This window comes from Peromyscus leucopus, chromosome 4 (genome assembly GCF_004664715.2).
Source record: "Peromyscus leucopus breed LL Stock chromosome 4, UCI_PerLeu_2.1, whole genome shotgun sequence".
Classification (NCBI taxonomy): domain Eukaryota; kingdom Metazoa; phylum Chordata; class Mammalia; order Rodentia; family Cricetidae; genus Peromyscus; species Peromyscus leucopus.
The window spans coordinates 571,051-592,801 of NC_051066.1; the positions used below are offsets into that span (position 1 = coordinate 571,051).

General features: G+C 38.0%; 1 protein-coding gene and 1 long non-coding RNA gene across 5 annotated transcripts in view; one reads left to right on the plus strand and one right to left on the minus strand.

Annotated features, from left to right (window-relative positions):
• Positions 1–21,751, plus strand: part of Nr6a1 (nuclear receptor subfamily 6 group A member 1) — a 213,160-nt gene that overhangs the window by 68,996 nt on the left and 122,413 nt on the right. The gene's annotated exons all lie outside the window — the stretch shown is intronic.
• The window catches only part of LOC119087823, a 35,726-nt gene continuing 16,401 nt past the window's right edge, over positions 2,427–21,751 (minus strand). The window contains exons 1-4 of one of the 3 annotated variants that reach the window (XR_005091287.1): positions 16,686–17,671; positions 14,071–14,525; positions 5,657–5,841; positions 2,427–3,013 (exon numbers count right to left, since the gene is read on the minus strand). This is a non-coding gene — a long non-coding RNA (uncharacterized LOC119087823). Of the gene's footprint in view, positions 3,014–5,656; positions 5,842–14,070; positions 14,692–16,685; positions 17,672–21,751 lie in introns of those variants that run through there. The other 2 variants (XR_005091288.1, XR_005091286.1) reach the window with 2 other exon arrangements.

Here is a 21,751-nt window from a genome sequence, read left to right on the forward strand (position 1 = left end):
AGACTTATTAGGAATGCTCGGCTTTATCTTAGCTCTTATTCATTCATTCATTCATTTATTTATTTATTTATTTATTTTTGGTTTTTTCGAGACAGGGTTTCTCTGTGTAGCTTTGCGCCTTTCCTGGAGCTCACTTGGTAGCCCAGGCTGGCCTCGAACTCACAGAGATCCGCCTGGCTCTGCCTCCCGAGTGCTGGGATTAAAGGCGTGCGCCACCAATGCCCGGTCTTAGCTCTTATTTTAATCTGTTTATCTCTATTTACATTTTGCCTTGGGGCTTTTTATCTTTCTTTCTTTCTTTCTGTATGTCCTACCTTCCTGCTTCTAGTGTCTGGCTGGCTGGTGGCTGCCTGGCTTTTGGCCCCAGGCACGTCCCTTTCTTCCTTCCCCTCTCTCTCCTAGATTTCTCCTCCTCCTTATTTTCTCTACCTACCAGCCTCTTCTATCCTTTCTCTGCCTAGCTATTGGTTGTTCAGCTCTTTATTAGACCAGTCATGTGCCTTAGGCAAGCAAGGTGAAACAAATGCAACACATCTATACAAAATTAAACAAATGTAATGCACCTTTACATTGTTAAAAAAGGCAGCAGAAAATGTAACACACCTTTACACAGTTAAAGTAATTTTCCACAGCATAAACAAATGTAACACATCGTTAAATAGTTAAAATAATTAATATTCTACAGCTTTGTTGTATGATGTATTAAAATTCATTTATTCTTTAAGGCTGGATAATGTTATTTTGTATGTATAAACCATGTTTTATTTATTTATTCACCAGTTAATAGATGTTTGGTTTTGTTCAACTTTGAGCTATTGTGAATAATCTTGTTATGAACATTGGTGTACAAGCATGTATTTCTGAGTTCCTGTTTTAAATTCTTTGGATTGATAACCAGAAGTGGAAATTCTGAACCATGTGATAATTATCTTTTTCATTTTTGAGTAATGGCTGTTTTGTTTTCTTTTTTTTAATTCTATGTAATCTTTCAATTTTTTGAGATTATATATACCCCTTCTTTTTCCCTTCCTCCAAGTCCTCCCAAGTACCACTTCTCACTCTTTTCCAAATGTATGGCCTCTTTTTCTTCAATTATTGTTACATATGTGTGTGTATATATGCTATATTGTTTTCAATACCAGAATCACCATTTTATATTTTTACTGACATAAGAATTTTGAGTTCCTGCCAGAACCACTGTCTGGTTAGCTTTTTCAGACTCTTGGATGTTTGTTCCTCTTGCAAGCCAGTTCCAAAGGCATAAGAGCCACATGGTAGCAGTGACCCCACTTCTTCTGTATTAACTTTTTGTGATACTCATACTTTTTGTCACTCTGACAAATACTGAGCAAGGAGGAAGGATTTAATTAGCTTATTACTTCACTGTAGCTATGAAGCAAAGAGTCAGTACATCAGTTACGAGTATTTTTTCCAGTTTTCCTCTATTATTCCATCTAAGCACCTAACCTATTTGGTGTTGGTGCCCTCATTCAGAATAGTTCTCCCTCTCCCCCTCCATCCCCCAGTTAATCCTCCATAGAAATACTCACAGACACACCTGAAGGTGTACTTTACCGATTTCCTAAAAGCTTTTCGGTCTACTCAGGTGGTATTCAAGATGAGCTTTCTCTGTTTTCTTCTAAAAGTTTTATCATTTTTTCTTTGTATTACATATTTGATGTTAATTTGTGCGTGTGGTACGAGATAACATGTAACTTATTTTTTTTTATATGGACATTGTTTTTCCAGTTGTGTGTTCTTTCCCTATGGAATTCAGAAAAAGTTGTCAAAAACTTATTTGGTCTTGCCTAGCATGTACAAGGCTCTGGGTTTGATCCCCAGCAGTACAAAAAAAGAAAAAAACTACACACACAAATATTTGAACAAATACAGATATTAGATATTCTATTGTCCAGACTGTTTTCATGTCTATAGCATACTGTGTGTGTGTGTGTGTGTGTGTGTGTGTGTGTGTGTGTGTTACTGAGGTTTGAACTCATGTATTTACTTATATTAGGTCAGTACTTTTCCACTGAGCCACAATCCTAGCCCCTAGTGTCATAGCTACTTTGCTTTTACGGCTGTAGATCTGTAGTAAATTTTTTTGTGTTGAAATAAGGTCTCTAGCCTTAACTGGCCAGAACTTGCTATGTAGACCAGGATGGCCTTCCTGCCATTTCTTCCCAAGTGCTGAGATTAAAGGTGTGCAACGGCATGTCTAGACCCATTTTCAGTTTTTGGAGAAAGAATCTCTCACTGTGTCGTCTGGACTCCTTTGGAATTTGCAGTCCTCTTATCAGCCTTCTAAATGCTATGATTGCAAGCATGTACCACCACATCTTTTTTTTTTTTTTTTTTCTTTTCGAGATAGGGTTCCTCTGTGTAGCCCTGGTTGTCCTAGAACTAACTCTATAGACCAGGCAGGCTGGCCTCGAACTCAGGTCCACCCGTCTCTGCCTCCTGAATGTTGGAATTAAAGGCATGCACCACCACCGTCCAGCTTGTAGGACTTTTATTATGAACAATATCCAAGTGTTTTAATACAATTTATGCATCTTGATGTATGCTTTGTTGATGTGGTTTGAAGTTTGAAAATTGAATGAGTCATATAACCTTGGGGGAAATATTTCATGTAGTCATTGAGGCATTATAAATTTTATATCTTGTTGAATTAAGCTTGGTAAATTCATTTTGTTAGGTTAATCTTTGGGAGCCAAAGCTTATTGTAACGCCAGTGCCATGCTTCCTACAAAAGATTTTTGTTTTTCTTTAATCAATGCATTATCTTGAGTACATGGCATCTGTTATTTGTATAAATATTTGTATTTTGTGTGGTTACAAATTATCCAACTGCGTTTTTTAGATACAGGAGCTCTTCTCCGATTCTGAAGACTCCATCGAGCGGTTTGTTCTGAAACGGAAGTGGTGAGCCACTGTGGTGATGCATTGGTGTATTCCTACTCAGTCCACTAGGTGGTGATAGGTCCTAAGTGAAAAATGAAGAGGGAGGCCCCTGAGAAAAATAGACAATGTTACTTGTAAAGGAATAGTAAAAGTGTTTTCTGAAAAGTAATGCAGCTAGCTTTCAAAATTTGAAGCATAACTTTAGCTTATTGTAAGATTAAAAGTACACATTCTTGGGCTAGAGAGATGACTCAGAGGTTAAGAGCACTGGCTGCTGTTCCAGAGGACCCAGGTTCAGTTTGCCACAACCACAGGGTGGCTCACAGCTGTCTGTAACTTCAGTTCCAGGGGATCTGGCACCCTCACACAGACATACATATAGGCAAAACACTAATACGCAAAAAAAGTACACATTTTAAACTGTTGTATCCTGTAATTGAGAATGACCACACAATATTAATGTTAACATATAAAGCTCAGCATTAAAAGACATTAAGAAAACGGAAAGATAGGTACAAACTGAGGGAAAATATTTGCAAATGAAGTATCTTTTAAAGGAGTTGTATCCAAAATATATAAGATTTTTAGAAATGTGTTTGCCTTTTAACACAGGTAGCCTAGGCTGACTTCAGACATGCTATGTAGGAGAGGATGACTCTGAGTGCTTGGTCTTTCTGCCTCCACCTCCCAGGTTTAGAGATTACAAGGTATGTACTGCTGTGCCTAACTTAAATAATTCTTACAGTGAAATGATGTCAGTTTTTAATTAGACCAAAAATACTGTGTGGTTCCTTGTATTGAAAATAGCTAGAATAGGAAAACTTCAGAGACAAGGTAAGATAGAGTTTCCTAGGGGATATTGGAAATAGGTGGTTAATGAGTTTCCAGCTTAGGGTTATAAAAAAATTTCTGGATCTGGACAGTGGTGATGGTTACACTGCATTGTAACCTTAACACGGTGCTGTAAAAGTCATGCTTCACAATGATTAATCTGGTCAGTATATGTTATATACACATAAAAATCATTTAATACACATGTGATTCTACTAAGATGAACTACTTAGATGATGTATACTTAGAGAGATAGCAGATTAGTGATTATCTGTGGCCTGGTATTAGAAAGGGGATTGATTGGGAATAAGCCTAAATGGTTTTTTTTTAATAGGGTCATAGAAATGTTTGTTCTTAAATTTTGGTAATAGTTACATAGCTAAATGAATATAAATTTTGTGAGTATACAGTGGATGAATTGTGTGGTATGTAAATTACACCTAAACCACACCTTTAAAAATGCCTGTGTTCTGTTGGACGGATCTAAAGGAAAAAACGTTGGTGAAATGGTTTTAAGGTTTGTGAGCTCACTTACTAGACTTTGCATTGGAAGCTTATACTTAGACAGCTGTATCCTGTGCCCTCCCCTACACAGAATCTACCACAAACTTGTTGAGGAACATTTGGTATGTGGTTCTTCTGATGGACCCAGAGTTAATGACACATCCTATTCAGGCTGAGTAGAAAAAGCTGCCTTCAAACCCTGGAATTATAGCTTATCTCTTTCTATATAGTTTATATACATATTCTGCTGATTGGTGAGTGGAGGGATTGTGTCTGTGTTACTGAAAGTGGAGAATCCATATAAAACAGTGGTTCTCAACTCGTGAGTTTTAAACCCTTGGGGTTGTTGATTAACCCTTTCACAGGGGTCACCTAAGACCACATTAAGACCATCTTAAACACAGATACTTACATTATGGTTCGTAACTAGCAAAGTTACAGTTATGAAGTAGCAATGAAAATAATTTTATGGTTGAGAGTCACCACAACATGAGGAATTGTATTAAAGGGTCTCAGCATTAGGGAGGTTGAGAACCACTGCTCTAGAGGCACCATGTGAGATCACGATACTTTGGGCAGTACTAGGTGCTGTTTACAAAGCTCTTTTACATGGCTTCACTCACAGTGATAATGACAGATACAGGATGTGTCTTTAATTTCCTGTGTTCTAATTATCTATGATATAGCTATTTATTTGAGTCCCATTTTTTGAAAACATCCTTCAACTCATATAATTGTCTTCTCTACTGTATCTAGCATTTAATTTTTTCTAAGAAAAGCCACATAAGATTTTGGCTGTTGAAGTAGAATTCCTTATTGATGTAGTTAAGCCTACTGATATTCTAGATTGAAGGAAATGACACACAATCTATCAGCATATCAGAAAGAAAGCTCTTAGATTTCTTAAAAAATTAAACAAACAAAAAACCTTCATTAATTTCTAGGGATTCTAGGAATTTCATCCAAGTAGAATCATATATTGTACATAGTTTTCATATGTGTATAGTATAAATTAAAATAACTCATAATTATCACAGCACATGTGTGAACTGTAGATGGATTTTTCTTTGGGCCACCAGCTCACCAAAACAAAAACAAAAACAAAACACTTGGAGACTTATTATTAATTATGAAATCTCAGCCTTAGCTTACACTTGTTTCTAACTAGTTCTTTTTTTTTTTAATTAATTTTTATTTTATGTGCACATTTGTCTGTGTGAGGGTATCAGTTCTTGGAGTTACAGACAACTGTGAGCTACTATGTGGGTACTGGGAATTGAATCCAGGTCTTCTGGAAGAGCAGCCAATGCTCTTAACCACTGAGCTATCTCTCCAGCCCCCCTAACTAGTTCTTATAACTTAAATTAACCCATATCTTTTAATCTACAATCTATGTTCTTTTACATGTTTCAGTTACCTTTATTCTGTACTCATCCTCCTTCTCCATCTGGCTGGTGACTCTGTCTTCTTTCCAGTGTTCTCTCTCTGCCTGGAAGTCCCAGAAGTCTCCTGCCTAGCTATTGGCTGTTCAGCTTTTTATTACGCCAATCACAGGAATACATCTTCACAGTGTACATGTATCCCACAACATTCCTATATTGTCTATATAAAAAAGGGAAGGTTTTAATACTTAACACAGTAAAAAAAACTATTTACAATAAGAACAATTATCAGGCCGGGTGGTGGTGGCACACGCCTTTAATCCCAGCACTCTGGAGGCAGAGCCAGGTGGATCTCTGTGAGTTCAAGGCCAGCCTGGGCTATCAAGTGAGTTCCAGGAAAGGCGCAGAGCTACACAGAGAAACTCTCTCTTGAAAAACAAAACAAACAAACAAAAAATAACAATTATTAGGTAAGAATTACATTTACAACATCCAGTCTATCTGTATTTGGCAAATTCAGAGAAAATATTCTATTATTTATTCTGTGTTGGTGAGTCAAAAGTTTTGTACCTAATTTACTTTCTATGCTAACTTGTATTACAAACACAAAACTATCTTTTTATGTCTCTCAACCTTATGCCCTTTACATCTCTTTTGTGAGTTTTCTGTTTTTTCTTTTTTGAATCTGGTAACAAAACTGTAACTGTAACTATCTAGTCTTTAACCCCATCAAAGACTGGAGAAGGATATAATATTACCTGAGTCAACAGGAAGTGCAGAGCAAGTAACTTCCAAAACTATAGAAATGACAGAGACATCTGGCTTCGTTCTTCTGTAACATTGGGCATCCATCTTCAGCTTACAGGTCTAGAATATCTGACAGGTTTTTCTGTAAAGCAGGAATTTTGAAGGACTGTCCTACCTTATCTTTTCAAAGTTGGACAGTTGCTTTCTTTTGTGTTGTGCTAGTCCAGTTTGGACAGCATACTGTCAGTAGTTGAAGCAAGGGCAGTTTCTTGCCCAAATGACTAGCTTTGACATAAAGCAAACTCCATATCTTTGATGCCTATCATCTTTTCTTGAAGTAAATTGGTGCTGCCAGGAGCAGATGTGTCTCACTGTCATGAAAAAACCTTAATTAAAACATTATAAATGCCATATTCTGTAGGCGTGTGAAGTGTTTGAAGACTATCACTCTATCGCAAATATATCTTATATATCTTATGTATGACCTTGAAGACATACCTAACATGACTGCAAGTTTGATTGTTATGGATGACTAACTACTAACCTGCATTTCTTAATTATCCTAAATGGTTTATAATAATGGCTTTAAGGACTAGAACTTTACATTTTTAAGTGAGCTGCATAGGTACAAAACCTTAAACAAGAGTAGAAACATAACATACAGCATAAAAAAAAACCCTTAAATTTGTGTCAGTATATAAAAATCCATACCCATGTAAAATACTTGAAACTAATGGTTGTTCGAAAGTAGACTCAACAATCCACCCTTTTATTCCATCATTTCTATACTGTATCTCCCCTTTTTCTTTCAGAAAGAGATCCCTGAATCTAATCTTCTTTGTTCTGTTTTTTCCCTGATCATGACCAACAACTTGTAACCAACCCCCTTAAATGATGATAAATATCCATAATCCATTGAACAACCAAAAACCATCCACCCCTCTTCTTGGGAATGTGAGTGTCATATTCTCTAGATTGCTTCCTGTTATCTCAGGGTGTTGGCATCTTTAGGGGATCCTATGAAAATTGGGATAATGACCAAGTACTGGGAGAGCTAGCTATATTATTTTTTGTTTAGTCTCTGTGTGATGGGAAAGTGTAGAGCTTTTCTGAAGTCTTGGCTGGACAGTCTGTGTGGCTAGACCATGTCAGTTAGCAGCTTTGAAGTTGTTCTGGATGCAGAATTTTGAGGAAACTGCAATAGAGGCATTCTGAGAGGCTGGATCACCTAGGCTACTCGTCTTTTTTGGTATCTGGTCTTTTTTTTTTCTGAAAACACATAAACTTTTAAAGGTAACATATATCTGTATTAACACAAGTATGGAATTATGGTGTGTAAAGTCAGCTAAAGATGATTTTTTTGTTTTTATGTTTGAGCAGGTCAAAGGCTTTATAAGTCTGCTTGGACTATATAACCAAATCTCTATCCATGCCATAGACATAAATCCTAATTGGCTTTAGTAATAAAAACCTGGAGCCAGATTTATGGGGTAAATGCTGAAAGATCAGTAAAGGAGCCAGCCACTAGAGACACTTCTTACCTCTACTGAATCATCAGCCTGAAAGTGTTGAGCTCCTGTCTCCACCTTGCCTCATCACTCTTCCTCTCTCTGCCCCGCCATATCACTTCCTGTTTCTTCCTCCCAAGTGCTAGGATTAAAGGTGTGTGCCAACATTGCCTGGCTTCTAGTGGCTAGCTCTGCACTCTGATTTTCAGGCAAGATTTATTTGTTAAAGCACAAACAAAATATCACTACAAAGGCTGGCATGTAATAATAAGATAGGAGGATTCTATAGCCAACTAGATTTATCATGTTTCTCCAGTTTCATCAAAGCTATTCCCATAGGAGAGGGATCAGCATATATGACATCTCTCATGTAGTCTTGTTTTTTTGTTTATTTTTTTAATGTTTGTAGTCAAGATTTTCGGGAGATCTCTCCCAAACAGATTTTATCTTCATTAATTTTGAAGAGAACCATAACTTTTTGTTTCCTGTGGAAACAAAGGCATAACCCAATGCAACATATTTTTTTACTTCATTCTGAAGTTAAGATGTTGTTAAAATATATAGGTTGGTTTAATTTAGCAGTTTCCACAATCCAATGTCCTTTAGCAGCTATCGTTTTTTTTTTTTTTTTTTAATACATTAGCATTTTAAAAATTGAAAGTCAACAATGTGCCCTGCAGGATCCAGACATCCCTATGTATTTTTCATCCTCATGTTGCTTATTCTTTTTATATCACTTTTCTCTTTCTTTAAAGACTTTATTATTTTTAAACTTTATTTCTTTTTCTATAATTGTCTATACCCATTTTTTTTTTCTTTCTTTAGCACCTAAGTACGTTTTAAACACACTGTAACCTGTTCAGAGGTTTTGTTGGCCTTGACCTGGCTTTTCTTTCTTTTCTCTCTTTCTCACTTTCTCTCTCTCTCTCTCCCTCCCTCCCTCCTTTTTCTTTCTTTCTTTCTTTCTTTCTTTCTTTCTTTCTTTCTTTCTTTCTTTCTTTCTTTCTTTCTTTCTTTCTTTCTTTCTTTCTTCCTTCCTTCCTTCCTTCCTTCCTTCCTTCCTTCCTTCCTTCCTTCCTTCCTTTCTTTCTTTCTTCCTTTCTTTTTCTTTTTCTTTTCTTTTTTTCCAGAGCTGAGGACCAAACCTAGGGAGTTGTGCTTGCTAGGCAAGCACTCTACCACTGAGCTAAATCCCTAACCTCTTTCTTTCTTCTACTTTTTTTTTTTTCTTGTGTGTGTGTGTCTACAGCCTCCTGACCATGTGAGCCGAATCTTAAACTGCTAGGCTACCTTGGGCAGCTCTGTGCTGGTGGCTGCCTCCGCCCCCCTCAGTTCTGTGAGAACCTAGTTTCATGTTGATGGGTACCATCCCAGAGCTGCATTTACCTTTCCCATCTCTGGGAATTTTTTGTGTCTGTAGGAGTTTATATCCAGTGCTTGCTGCTCAAGTGCTCACCTACACAGCAGGGCCTCTTAAAAGTGTCTCTGTGTGCTGCTTTCTGTGTAGCCAAGAGACTGCTTTCTCAGACCCTATATGGATATTCGAGCCACTATGTTGGATGCCATGTGTACATGGATTTTTCTTTGGGCCACCCGCTCACTAAGAAAACTCACCAAAAAATGACATGGAGACTTAGGAAAGCTCTACCTCAGTTTAGGCTTATTTTTAACTAGTTCTTATAACTTAAATTAACCCATATCTTTTAATCTGCTTTTTTTATGTGACTTGGTTACCTTTACTCTGTACTCATCCTGCTTCGTTTCCATCTGGCTGGTGACTCTGTTTTCTTTTTTTCCAGTGTTCTCTCTCTGGAAGTCCTGCCTATCTCTCCTGCCTAGTCATTGGCCATTCAGCTTTTATTATACCAGTCATGGCAATACATCATTACAGTGTACAAATATTCCACAGCAGTGGAGTTCAGAGGACAACTTGCAGAAGTTGGTTCTCTCAATCATTTGCGTTCTGGGAGTTAAACATAAGCCATCAGGCTTAAATAGCAAGCACTTTTCCTGCCAGACCAACGCTTTTCATTTATATCAAAAGTTGTTAGGTGACACAATCTGAATTTTAACCTTCTTCATTCCTACTTTTGTAAAACTCCAGATAATCTGATGTGTTTGGAGTGAGCTACTTCATAGCAATGCCAGGGTTTTATGCACCTTGAAGAGTGGTGGAAGACATATCAGGCAATAGTTAGAAAGTGGGCAGCATGAAACGTGTCTACAGGGGATAAGTAGCCAATATTTTACTAGTGCATTTACTTTACTTTAGACAAGCCTCCAGTATTTGAGAAGTCACCCAATGAGCTTGTGAAAATATACACATTTCTGATCTATGATAAATACTGAGGAATGTGCATTTTTAACAGCAATACTAGATGATTATGGTACACAGCCAGGTTTCAGAAACACTTGTCTTTGAACCTCATACTTTCTCTGCTTTCTTTCTTTCTTTCTTTCTTTCTTTCTTTCTTTCTTTCTTTCTTTCTTTCTTTCTTTCTTTCTTTCTTTCTTTCTTTCTTTTTGGTTTTTTTTTTTGTTTTTCGAGACAGGGTTTCTCTTGTGTAGCTTTGCGCCTTTCCTGGAACTCACTTGGTAGCCCAGGCTGGCCTCGAACTCACAGAGATCCGCCTGCCTCTGCCTCCCAAGTGCTGGGATTAAAGGCATGCGCCACCACTGCCCGGCCCTCTCTGCTTTCTTGTTATTCTTTCTCTTTTTGATTTCTTGTTTTAGTACAACTATATTCTCTCCTTTCCATCCTGTCTATGAGAAGAAAGCTAAATTGACAAGACTGTTTCTCTCGGGGCTGGAGAGATGGCTCAGAGGTTAAGAGCACTGGCTGTTCTGCCAGAGGTCCTGAGTTCAATTCCCAGCAACCACATGGTGGCTCACAACCATCTGTGATGAGATCTGGCTCCCTTTTCTGGCCTGCAGGGATACATGCAAGCAGAACACTGTATACATATTGAATAAATAAATCTTTAAAAAAAAAAAAAAAGACTGTTTCAAGACTGTTTCTCTCTTAGACTTAAGTTTGTATGACTTGCAAATAAGGCTCATGTTTTTATTTCATTAGTAGGAAAGATTTGGTGGCTCATCTTCATTATGAAATTTGGAGAGCTGATATTATATTTTAATTTTTGCTACCATAAAATGGGTTTTTCCCATCTCACTTAGTTGTTTTTCTTATTTTAAGAATGTATTTTCCAAAGGTAAGACTAGATGGGCCTCAGTTTTGGTCAAGAGATTTTTTTTTTTAAATGTATTTGAACCATAAAAACCAGAGTATTCATAATAAGACATATAATCATTCAAAAGAATGAGAAAGAATTGATGGGGACAGGGAGATGGCTTATTAGGTGTCTGAAGACATGAGTTTGCTTCCTAGTACCTTTGTAGAAGCTGGGAAAGGCCGTAGGCACCTATACTTTCATTACCAATAAAGTGGAGATAGGAGGATTTCTGGAACTTGGTTGATTTCTAGTTTTGCAGAATAGGTATGCCCCAGGTTTGACAAAAGAGTGGAGAGTGATTGAGGAATATCCCTGACACCTACTTCTGGGTTATACATTCACCAACATACATTACATGCACATATGTGTACACACACACACACACACACACACACACACACACACACAGGAGCTGTAGTTATTGGTGGTAGAGTGCTTGTCTATCATACACAAAGCCTTTAGTTTAACTTCCAGCACCACATACACCAGGCTTGGTGGTACACATCTGTAATCCCAGCACTTGAAAGGGTAAGGCAGGAGAATCAGAAGTTCAAGGCCATTTTCAGTTACCCAATGTGGGATACATAAGATCTGGCTTCCCCCTCCCCCAAATGATGCTAAATGTTGTTTGTTAAGTGTATATAGCTGAGTGAAAAGGTAAATTAAAGAGCAATGAGCTCAATTTGTTACCATTGAACTTCCCCAAAATTAGTTGTTCTCAGTTTTACATGTAGATAAGGGAATAATATTTTACCTCATTGTCTTTACTGTAATACTACCAAATGGATGTTCTTAAGTGGTTTTCACAGAAGGGGAATGCATTTGACATGAGAATAGATTTTCAATTTTATTTCATGTACTTGAATTTTAAAATAATGAACATGTGTTTCTTTTTAATTTAAAAATTATGAAAGCATTGTTTTCTTTCTTTTTTCTTTTTTTCTTTCTTTTTTTTGGGGGGGAGGGGTTGAGACAGGGTTTTTCTGTGTAGCTTTGGAGCCTGTCCTGGAATTCACTCTGTAGCCCAGGCTGTCCTCGAACTCACAGAGATCCGCTTCCCGAGTGCTGGAATTAAAGGCATGCACCACCACTGCCCAGCGAAAGCATTGTTTTTAAATATGATGTTAATAGCATATTATTCATTTTGCCTGTAATAGTACAATTTCCTCAAACTTATTATAATTGAGAAAGAAACGAAAAGTACTAGCAATTATAGAGCTTCCTTCATATTAGAAGCAAAGAAACTAAAGAAGCTTTAACTACAAAATTGGAGTCCTATCTGGAGCAGTGATTATCTGGTGATTATCTGGGAGTACTTTTGCTTCCTTGTGCTTTTTTGGTCCGCAGTTTGCATTCATTGATCAGTGAGTTGATTGACATTCAAACCCACCGACAGCAATGAATGTTGAGTGCAGCCTTCAGTGTTTCCATTTGATGAAATTGCCTTGGTCTTCCCTATCTCCTGGGTCTTCTTTCCACAATGGTTCTTTGAAGTCTGTTATGTGTTAGTAACCAACCATTTGTATGGTTGAGGACTCATAAATATAGATAACCTCGACTGCAGAGCAAGAAATCCTTCAACACCGAAAAGTTATGAAGAGGAACATGCCATCTGAGAATTTCACGGGTAGCTCTGATCACATGGACTGGGGTGTTGATGTCTGTAAAGCATCTTTTGTAAAACAAAAGATTCACCTTTTGTTTCGAATTGAGAAGTATAATAAGTACTTCTTTTCAAGATAAAGTAGCATTGATTATGTTTGTAGTTTAGTAATTGTTTATGTAGCTAGTATTTTCTATAGGCTAGAAATAATTCAAATTACTCTCATACATCTCACTAAATCAAAACTGTGATATATAGGCTTTCTCATGTTCCTTTCTACACTTGAAAAAGCAAGCTTGGATACTTAGGGTCACATAGCTAGGAGGTGACCCAAAATTCATTCTGTATCTTTTTGCTTGAAATTAGGAAATATTTAAATAAGCACATGGAGATGGAAATCGGCAGAAAGTAACTGGTACTTTCATGGGGGCTGTCAAATCCTAACCATAATAACTGCAGTTTCAGGTACAATATGTAAGTTGTATAGACATTGAACAGTTTTGTACTATTTTTGCTGACTAAATCCTCTCCTCGCCCCTAAAGCAAAATCTTGTAAGAATGTGGAAGAAATGGGAATAACATATTTAACCAGATTTTATTATTATACTAAATAGATGTTTTTAATACATGCTGTTTCTCTCACTAGAATGGCACATTTGAGTGCATTTGGTCCTCTGATGGCATTCTTCATAAATTGTTAAAATGAAGCATTTGGTTATCAAAATATTACAAAAAGCCAACAATGAAGAATGTAAATACATGGAAGCTTTTAAAAAGTTGCTGATTCCCTTTAAAGAACAGGCCATAGGACTATTTCACGTGATGTCATATGATGTGACAATACAGCCTATTCCTTGCATCAAGAAATTTGTTGTCTGTAAGGATCCCAAGGTACAGTCAACGGTCGGTGGTTTTTTCTTTTTTAATCCCAAACTCACCGACAGCGTTGAATGTTCCATGGAGTCCTCTTAAGGCTGGCTTGGTTTCCCATCTTTGGTCTGCTCTCATATTCTAAGGACCAGTGAGTAGTTCCACCACTGCTGTGGGGTCTCTCTCACTGTTTCCAAGGTTTCAAGTTGAGTATGCTTAAATTATGACGTTACTTTACATACAACAAAGAGGTGTTGGGCAGCAGGATTGTAAGATTGCCGTTTGTACTGCTGACTCAAATGGACATCTGTGCAAATGATTTTCAGTGGACTATCATTCTGAAAATGTTATTTTCCAATTTTATAGTAATATTTTAATTATAAGGGTACAAGAACCAGAAAGACTGTAACATACATTGGGGACTGCTATGTAGTAGGGTTTGTCTATTTAACTCCAGCCCATGTTTCCCTGAGAAAACCCTGACTTACCCAGAGTCACATAGCCAGAACTTGAACAGTGAACTTGTGGTTCTATGCTCATTGTTGTACTGGTTCCTCCTGCCCACCACAGGACTTGCTCATAACTCAGGTAGAACCTTCACTACAGAGCTTAATCAAACAAGTAAATCCTTCTTGTTTGCCTGTAATAATAGAAAATAGGTCTAAAGCCATATGTTTCAGAGGAAAAGATGAAAACAAAACTGCCTGGCTGAGAATCATGGGCCACTAAATTACCACAGAAGTACTACTGGTGCCCCTTGAATTATTTTCCCTATTGAAAGAACAAAATTCTATGTATACTCTAGTACAGAGAGTGGAGCTGGAAAGATGGGTCAGCAGCCAAGAACCTGTACTACTCTCGAAGAGAACTTACCTTATAACCACCTGTAACTCCCAGGTTCCTGTTGCAGGGGGGATCCATCACCTCAAACCTTCATGGGCACCTAGAGTCACATGCACATACCCACACATATATACATAATTAGTAAAAATCTTAAAACGAATGCAGAGAGTAACTAAAATATCAGATATATCTGACCTTTGTTTTGGATAGTTATTTTTATTATTTATTAACTGACTTTCTTTTTCCTTTCCTCTCTTCCTTTCTTCCTTTTTTTATTCTTCACAGAATCTCACATGTAGCCTTGGCTGACATCCGCCTGCCTCTGCCTCTCAAATGCTGGGATTAAAGGCCTACATTACCACCACCTGGCTCAAATATTTTTTTTGTTGTTGTTGTTTTGTTTTAATTTTGGTTTTGGATTTTTCAAGACAGGATTTTTCTGTGTAGCTTTGTGCCTTTCCTGGAACTCGCTCTGTAGCCCAGGCTGGCCTCAAACTCACAGAGATCTACCTGCCTCTGCCTCCTGAGTGCAGGGATTAAAGGCGTGCACCACCACTGCCCGGCTCAAATTCATTTTTTAAAGTAGCCAAATGGCACTTCTTGAGAGAAAAATGAGAACTGTTGACATTCTAAGCTTACCACTTGGAGGCTTTGCAGAGTTTCTGTTGTGATATGTAAGCATAAATGTAAGAAAGAAATGAATGTAATCAAGTCTCTTCCTGTGTAGTATTTTTAAAACTTTGTATCAGATTTGTTTTAAATGGTCTTTTCCTGTGTCTGGTAAGAGTTGCCAAGCTTTATATTATTTTGAACAGATAATCAGAAATAGTGATTTCAGTTGCACCAAACTACAAAAAATACAATCCACTATTCTTCAGTGTTAGCACTCTGAGAATCCCTTTTATATCTCTGTAGGAAGAGTGTAAGGCAGGGTTTTTGAATGTGTAAAGATATTTTCTGTTTCATTTAAGATCCCTCCCTCCCTTCCTCCCTCCCTCTCTCTCTCTCTCTCTCTCCCCCCCTCTCCCCCTCTCCCTCTCTCCCCCTCTCTCTCCCTCTCCCCCTCTCTCTCCCTCTCCCTTCTCCCCCTCACTCCCTCTCTCCCTCTCCCTCTCTCCCTCTCCTCCTCTCTCCCCCTCTCTCCCCCTCTCTCCCCCTCTCTCCCCCTCTCTACCCCTCTCTACCCCTCTCTCCCCCTCTCTCTCCCTCTCTCTCCCTCTCTCCTTCCCTCTCCCCCTCCCCTTTCCCCGGACAGAGTTTCTCTGTGTAGTTAGTTCTGGCTGTCCTTGAGCTCATTTTGTACACCAGGCTGGCCTTGAACTCAAGAGATCTACCTACCTCTGCCTCCACACCAAGCTACTTTTCATCATTTAAAGGTCTTTATTGTCCTTATTCTTTCAATTTGCTTTAAGCCTTTAATTTTGGCCTGGAGAAATGGCTTAGTGATTAAGAGCATTGACTACTTTTACATAGGACCCGGGTTCACATAGCAGTTCACAACTGTTACTCCAGTTCCAGGGACACCCTCACACAGACAAATGTATACATAAAATACAAATAGATAAATAATAAAAATATAAGCCTTTAATTTTAGTTTCTTCACTTTTAAGGTACACATTGGTTATTTTCCCCTTTTTATTGTTATTGTTAATTTTTTTTAAAGTGTGTGTGTACATGCTCATGCACCACATGTGTGCAGGTGCCCATGGAGTTTTTAATTTTTATTTTAAAAAAAATTATTTCATTGCATGCCTGGTGCTAGACATGGTTGTGAGCTACCTGCCTTAATTGCTGGGGACCAAACTCCCACCCTCTGGAGGTGCAGCAAGCACTGAATCACCTCCACAGCCTCCCATTGGGTCTTTTAAAATGAATTTGCCTAAGGGATTTATGCAGTGATGTACTCCGAAGAAGTTAAAAAGTTAAAGGTCACCTTATCTAACAGTTACATAGCTAAACATTTACTAATTTGGTTTCAATGTTTAATTCTTAGTTTAAACTGGTTTTGAGTTTGTCAGACATTACCACGCCATTATAATTTCACTCACCTCCTTTCTTTTCTAATGATACCTGAATACTCAAACACACATTCTCTCCCCACCCCACTGCCCCAACTCCCACAAGGCGTTGTGAATATTTCTAGAGGCTTTCTGGGCCTCTTGAAATTGGGAGAAACAAGTAGTAGAAACTCAATGAAACAGTATGGCTGGGTGATACATAGTAGAGAGTTGCTGTATGAGATAGTAGCCTTTCTACTTACTTTTCACATTTTGTGCAGGGAACATTGCCAGAAACATTTGGGGTCATTCACATGAGGACAAATGTTTGTTTTAAAAATGATAGCATGTCAGCATGACTCCTAGGCATCCCTTAGTCAAAATGCTGGTTACTGTTGTGCCCTTTTACTGACTAAAGCTGTAGAACCTTCGGGACCGTTTCTCCTTTATTACAGCCCCTGACATCACAAGCCCAGTATCATCTAGGTGAGATACATACAGCAGATGACAAAGACAATAAATAACCTGCGTGCTGGTGGAAAAATGAGTGTTAATTTTGCCTTGAAGTGCTAGAAATGCTGTATCTAAGCAGATAGTATCTCATCTGGGTTTAGAAGGCTTAGTTGGATTTTCACTAGACAGAAGGAAAAGAACTCCAATGGAGGAGAAAGGCATTGACAGGACAGTCTAGAAAAGGAGTGTGTAGACACTGATGGGTAGTGACAGTAGCCTCAGACTTTCAGTTATTTTCTGCTTAAAATGTGCAAAAGATAGTACTTACTGCATATACAACTTTGTAAGTTAAATATGGTCATATATTCAAAAATGCATGTTTAATTGCTGTGTTTTTTCCAGTCACTGCTCTTGACTTATACAAAATAGAACAACTGAAGTGTATTATAATAGACTTTTCCAAATTGGACGAATATTTGGTTTTCCTTTTAAAATGACTGTAGTTTAAATTTTTCATGTTACATGTTTGCAAAAGCAATATGATCATATAAAGAGAACAGATTGTGGGAGAACACTCAATTTGTAGAGTTAGGGGAATTATATATCATCTCTATTTGTGTGTCCTGTATAAACTAGAGATCATGATAATATATACTTCATAGATAGTTGTGAGAACTAACATAGCAGATGTAAAAACCTCTATTTATAACTTCCAGTATTTTCCTGCTATTTCAAAATGACTTACTTTTTTTTCTTTTTTGGTTATTTGAGACAGGATTTCTCAGTGTAGCACTGGCGATCTTGGAACTTGCTTTGTAGACCAGGCTGGCCTGGAACTTCCAGAGATCCTTCTGTCTCTGCCTCCTGATTGCTGGGATTAAAGACATGAGCCACCACTGCCCAGTTGATTTACATTATTAAAATCAATTATAGCCACCCTTTATATGTTATTAAATAAAACTGAATGTTTTGCCTAGGAGTTCTTTTAGTCCACATACATAACATAAAAACTTCTGTCTTCAGTCAGAATAGCCTTGCATTAGCATTATATATGCATGTGTGTGTGTGTGTGTTTGAGATGGGGTCTCACTATGTAGCTCTGGCTAGCCTGGAACTTGCTGTGTTTGCCAGGTTGGCTTCAAACTCATCAATTGTTGGGATTAAAGGAGTATACCATCACTCCCAGCATGTATGCATCTTTTGAAGACATTTTAAATTAATGCTTTATCACTTTATTAGGAAGGTTTTCTTCTCTCACACATTCTATTTTCTTTAATCTGTAAAGTGAGAATATAGGTACCAACCTCATTTATTGTGATGGGGTAAGTCAAGTTGTTAAGTTAGGTAGCATAATTGAAAACCCTATGCAAAGGTATGGACTATCTCCAAAAATATTTACACATAAGACACAGAATATTTTTATTTTTTGGTTTTTTGAGACAGAGCTTCTCTGTGTAGCTTTGGAGCCTGTCCTGGAACTCCCTCTGTAGCCCGCCTCTGCCTCTAACTCCCAAGTGCTGGGATTAAAGGTGTACATCACTACTGCCCGGCAAAACACAGAATTTTGAAAGCAACTTGAATTACTAAGTTTAAGAACTCATCTATCACTTTGCTGGGGAGTCAGGTAATAAAACTTTGTTGCTGCTGGTCTCTGTCTGGTAGGAGTAGCTTGCAGATGGGATACTGTTACTGCCAGCCAGTCTTAACCTTCTCTATAGCATAGAACTAGAAGCATGGTTCCTGGAAGAATAGATATTGACTTCACCAAGTTTTATACTAATTACAGACATCAGTCATTAATTAGCTTGTAACTCTACTTTCTTTCTTTCTTTTTTTCTTCTTTTTTTTTTTTTTGGTTTTGTGCCTTTCCTGGAACTCGCTTTGTAGACCAGGCTGGCCTCGAACTCACAGAGATCTGCCTGCCTCTGCCTCCCAAGTGCTGGGATTAAAGGCATGTGCCACCACTGCCCGGCAACTCTACTTTCATAATTACATCTTCTAAAAGAAATTGCCAAATGAGGAATTACACAATATTTGCATGAACTTAATCTTTGGAAGTGATCTTGTGCTAATTCTAATTTTAAGTTAGGCTGAATGAATGTGTTACTTCAATGCAATGTCAGAAAGAAGCCTGCTGAATAGTGTCTGATTCAGTACTGGGAAGGAGTAAAACAAGAGCCTCCAAAGCTTCTGGTTTGATGGGCCAGCAAGATGGCTCCATTGGTAAGAGTGCTTGCTGCCAAACCTGATGGTTGTGTTCAATCCCTGAAGCTCATGTGATGGAAAGAGCTAATTCCTGCAAGTTGGTGTTTGATTACTGTGCCATGACATACATACCACTCTCCCCATTCACAAATTTGTATGTGTGCACATACATGGCACATATTTATACACAATATGTGGCACACACACTAAATAAAATTAAATTAAGAAATAAGATAGTGGTTGTTTTGCTAAAGGAAGGGTAGGAATTGGAAATTTAAACTAAGTGGTTAAGACTAGAGAGATGGCTGAGCAATTAGAGCACATACTGCTTTTGCAGAGAACCTGAGCTGTAATTTAGGTGGCTAACTCCTGCTCCAGGCTACTCTGACACCTGCACACCCTCCCAACACAATTAAAAGTAATCGATCTTTCATAAACTCAGTAGCTTGGAACATTTTGTTATTTGGCACAATAATAAGAGGAAGTAAGTAGGCCAGGACACTATAAGATGGCAAATTGATTTTTGTTCTTCAAATGGAACATGCACTTTAGCATCTGTCCAAATTCTCTAAGGACCACCTGGCTTTTCTATCCCATAGTTAACATTGATTTTATATGTTGGAGGTATTTTTTAAAAATTTCCAATCCCATAGGAATCGGATCTTTTTCTTTTCTGTGTCAAATTAATCGGATCTTTTTCTTTTCTGTGTCAAATTAATTCCTAGGCTGTCTATTTTCAGTGACCAGCTCTTTTGAGTAACTGTACCAGGTTACTGTACCAGTAACTGTTCAGTTAAACTGAGTATATGAGTTAAGAATGTAAAGCCATAGGGCTGAAGAGGTTGCTCTGTGGCTAAGAGCACTGGCTGTTTTTACAGAGAATCCATGGTGGCTCACAGTCAACATCTATAACTCTAGTGAATCCAAATGCTATCTTCTGGCTTCCTCAGGTAACAAGCACACATGAGGTGCATAGACATACGTTAAGGCAAAATACTCAACTTAAAAAGTGGTAAATCTGCCAGGCAGTGGTGACACATGCCTTTAGTCCCAGCACTCTGGAGGCAGAGGCAGGTGGATTTCTGTGAGTTTGAGGCTATCCTGGTCTACAGAGTGAGATCCACAACAGCCAGGGCTACACAGAGAAACCCTGTCTTTAAAAACAAAACAAAAAAAGTAGTAAATCCATTACACAGTTAAAATAAGTACCCTTTCCTCACCCAGTGCAGAGCAGTGAACCTAGAGCCTTGTGTATGTGAGGGAAGTGCTGTGTTACTCTAGCTCTACCTAAGATACATTTTAAAAAAAAAAAAAAAACAGTAAAAAAATGTATTTTCTGGGCCAAAGTTGTATCTCACAGATAAGTACTGATCTGGCATGGGTGAAGTCCTCATTTGGAGCCCCCCCCCCCAACACTACAAATCATCAAACAAAAAATAATTGTGAAAAAACAAAAGATTATTAAAATCATAAAAGAGATAGAAACCAAAATACATCTGGTGGCTTGAAAGGACTTTTCCTAAACTGATATCCAACTTAAGATTCTCACCAGCTCATTATTTAATTGCCATGAGTACCAACTACTGATGAGTTTTGTTCCTATCTCTTTTATGGCTTTAATAGTACTTTTTGATGCCTGGTGGTATAGATATTGGATATAGGGAGCAGGGCAGTGTGGTTATATCAAGCACATCTCCCTTTTTTATGTTTTCTTGCAATTATGTATAAAACTAAATTTGTATGACTAGTGACCTTTTTATATGTAAAGTGATTGTAGACCAGGCTGGCCTTGAACTCACACCTGGCTCTGCCTCCCCAGTGCTGGGATTAAAGGCATGCACCACCACCGCCCGTGGGGCTTTCTTAATACTGTATTAAAATTAATACTGTATAAAAATTGTATTTTGGAGTCTTGGTTTTGTTTTGTTTTTGAGACAGGGTTTCTCTGTGTATCCCTGGCTGTCCTAGACCTCACTCCGTGGACCAGGCTGGCCCCAAACTCAGAGATCCATCTGCCTCCTGAGTGCTGGGATTAAAGGCGTGCACCACCACCACCACCACCACCACCACCACCACCACCACCACCGCCCGGCAGACTCCCTCCTTATAATGAGGCCAGATTAACTAAAATATATATGATTAAAGTTGATGTTGACAGTCAAAACAATGAAAGGAACACCCAATGGGAATAATGATGCCTATTCAAGGTCATTGAGTAGACAGGTTTTGGAGAGGAAGGTTATGGAGGAACTGTGGGCTGCTGAAAACGTACATTAGTACATGGATGTGGGTAGTTATTATGTGGGAGTATACAGGTGTGAAAATCCATCAGACAAAAACTTAAGATAGTTCATCTTGTCATGTGTAATTTCTACTTCAAAAAGTAAAATAGTAATTGTATCAGGAAAATACAGTTGTTGAATGTGCATGGTAATTATTGTATAGTCACTGTATTTTCATGAAATTGGAAGTATTTTGGAATACCCTTTAAAGACTGGCACACAAAAGTCAAGGTATATTTTAGATTAAAGACTTTTCCAGTATTTTTTTTTTCTTGGATGTTAGAAAGGGAAATAGAAGATAAACTCTCATACCATGAGACGTGTGGAAGTGCAATGTCAATTTATGGGAGGTTCTCTTATCATACGAGTTCCAAGCTTGAAATCAGATT